Consider the following 3,549-nt stretch of genomic DNA (forward strand, 5'->3'; position numbering starts at 1 on the left):
ATTAATATCAAGATATATTCAGCAACTTGTAGTCACCCAACTACTACCTTTGTCATTGATGATAAAATGGGGAGAACAAAAAAAAGGGGGAAGAATGAATTAAAGGGGGGGAATGAGATAATAAGAAAAATGGAAGAATAAAAAAGGGGGAAAAAGACAAATAATAATAAAGAAGAAGAGAAAGAAAAACAAAAAGAATATATGGGGAGAATGGAAAAACAAAGGGAAATATAGCAAAGGGAGAGTATCCATCTACTAGACAAGCAAAGGCATGGTAAACTAAAAAAAATTCAATCACCATAAATTTGCAAAGTAAAGAGTGGGCATGTTGGTAAATAATGTTTTGTCATCAATGCCAAAGGGGGATATTGTTGACCTCAAATCCATCTTTAGTAGGAAGATTAAGAGAAATATTGAGTGTTGTCATTGATGTCCATGATATCTATTTGGAAAAATATGTGACAACCGATTAGAGGAAGTGGTAGGACAAATAATTCTAGAGTTACAAATCAAAAAGCACACTTAAATACACTTGGGCATACTCATGATGGCATAGGAAATTTGATTTGGACTATGGTAGATCCAAGTCATAAATGTGATGAGTCACCAATGATGTAATAGAAGATAAAAGGTAAATAACACAAGGAGGAAAGGATGGCAGCCCAACATTGGTTCATAAAGAGATTTCTAGCACTACTGGTCTAGCCCTTAGGCGTAGGGATCACAGGTCCTCTATGAATGGAACAAACTTGGAATTAAAAGTTTGAGTTTGATATTGAGCAAGATGATTTAGTCATGGTTAATTATGCCCTGACAAAAATATAAGAATGTATACAAGTATCAAAAAAATAAGGGATTTGTTAAAAAAAAGATTGATAACTACTAAAGAAGAAGAAGACAAAAAAAAAAAGATGTACACACAGAGAGTTAAGAGGGAAAATTCAACTATAGCAGGTGTAGTAGAGAAAGAGAGAAGAGAACAACGAATAACTATTGCAGGCAACCAAGGAGGATATGAGAGCAGAGCTCTCACCAATCAAGAAGGAATATCAATGCATCTTTAGGAGAAGACTGAGCAGAGATTTGAATGGAAAACTAGTGTTACTTCCAGATCAAATACTTAGTATGCATTCTTACCATTGCATCTATTATTAAGCTCCTACCTGGGAAAGATTCATTAGAGAGATTTTTTAATCCTCTAACAAGGTGTCTTGCAAAAGGACATATGTAAATCCTCTAACTAGATAGCTTAACAAAGCTTTCATAACCCTAACAAGTTGCAAGAATTCCTAATAGGATGCACTTCCAGAAGAAGCACTTGTAGCTCTTAATAGGGCACTCTTTGTTGGAAATGACTGAAAAGATCATGAATGAAAAGTAATGGAATTGGTAAAGAATGTTCTCAATCATTGTTTTGTCATTTGATGTCAAACTTTCTACTTGCAGGAATGACAATTGCTTTAGTGATCCAAATACTATCAATTGGTTGATTGACAAGGAGGAGGTAATCAATAAGATGTAACTAGAGCACCTAGAGAAAGGTTGAAGTTATGATGTTATAATGAAGTATAAGGATCAGCTAAGCCATTGATGAAATAGTGTATTGATGTCATACTCTAAGACACAAAGAATGGGCACCCTAAAACACATCAAAGATGTAAGGTTTAGCTAAGTCATTTGTAAAGCCTAACTAAGTTCATTAGAGAGAGTCGAGCAAGCTAGTTAGTGTCCAATAGACTCTCAGTTGAAGCTGAGAAAAGTTTAACTTTAGTAAGTGTCGAGTGAAGATCAAGTTTCGAGTGATCTTCAGGTGCCGAGTGAAGATCAAGTGCTGAGTGATCTTCAGGTGCCAAGTGAAGATCAAGTGTCAAGTGATCTTCAGGTGCTGAGTGAAGATCAGGTGTCGAGCATGATACAAGTGTCAAGTAACATAGAAGGAGCTGAGCATCAGTAAATCAATAATGTTGAGTTGTTGCATTATTTTGAAAGTCAAAGATTCGCCAAATCTGAGCCAACATGGTAGTTATCTAGAATTTTGTGAATCAGATAGAAGATAAGAATGATGAGCTGGTGGCACAGAACACTATGTAAAACATTTTTGGCGAATACAACTAGATTCTACACAAACTTTCTAGATAAGAGCAAGATATGGGACAGATACATTTTATCCTCCCTAATCTATTGAAACCCTAAATTTGGAGAGGGAGAATTGAGTAGGAAAGGTATTCCATATTTCTATTTAAGGAGTCATAAGGTCACGAAGTAGAGAAGGGGGTCAAGCATGAAAGTATGAAGTGTTGAAGAAGATGCTAAGGAGAAAGAGAGAACAGATACTCTGTTTCGATAGATGACCATAGATATGATTGCATTGGTATGATGAGCAAGAAGACTCAAGTTGACAAAGCTTGAGATGACAAGCTGTCAGAGTTGAAGTGATTAAAGCCAAGCAAAGGATTGAACTGAAGTGTGATCTGTAATTTGCAAGATATATTGTAAGTTGTATCAAATCAAAAGCCATTATTGTTACTCTCTAGCAATTGTAACAGTTAGTATAAATCCTATGGACTTAGGTTGGTTTAATAGCCATGTTGTAAATCCTTTAACAGGGTGACATTCCAAGTAAATGTTCCAAAGTCCTTTGACCAGGCCAATTCCTAACAACATGGTGAAATCATCTAATAAGGTTACATTTAACAGTGTGTTGTAAGACTTTAACAAGTCATCACTTCAAAAGAGTGAGAATTGAGTAGCATGTTACTGGTGGTTTTTCCCAAATTGGGTTTCCACGTAAATCACTGTGTCATGTGTTGATCTTGCATGTTTTATTCCTGCATTTTAATTTGCTATAACTTGCTAAGATGGTTGATTTAAGCTTGGATGGATGAATAGTTTAATGGGCTCACTATAATTGATGAAAAAGTATTGTTAGGGCATTTAGACCTTGGATAACTAATTCACCCACCCCCCCCCCCCCCCCCTCTCAGATATTCTAAAGAATTCTAACACTCTTTACATGTATTTTAAGCGTTAGTGGATATATTATTCCCATTGTAGTTTTCACCATCATATTGTGGGGTTCCATGTACAAAATATGTGTCAACTTGATGTATGTTTTTGTGTGTGAGTTCACTTGTTTTTATTTTACTGCATTTATCTTGTTTGTAAGTGTAAAGTGGGTTATATTGAGGTCAATAGGAAGAATAAAAAGAATAAATAGTTTTGAAAATGGTACTACTTAACCCCCTTCCCCCCCACTAGTACTGGTTGGGACCAACAAATAATCACACTCAATATATGAAGAATGGACTACAAATTTTGAGGCCAAATTCCAAGGAGCTTACTTTACTTGATGAGGACTTGTAGGAAAAGGTTCACAACCTTTGGTAAAGATCAAAAAGAATTATAAGTCATGGAAGATGAATTTATTGAATGTAAGGTATTATACAAATCATTATAAGGAATTGTGTTGATTGAACTAAATTAATGTGCCAAAAATGTATAGTTTTTATTCATCTCACTCTCTTACATTAGTAATAAGAATTGTCCTTT

The sequence above is a fragment of the Cupressus sempervirens genome, chromosome 1 (genome assembly GCF_028749045.1).
Source record: "Cupressus sempervirens isolate cs-2001-9-10 chromosome 1, ASM2874904v1, whole genome shotgun sequence".
Classification (NCBI taxonomy): domain Eukaryota; kingdom Viridiplantae; phylum Streptophyta; class Pinopsida; order Cupressales; family Cupressaceae; genus Cupressus; species Cupressus sempervirens.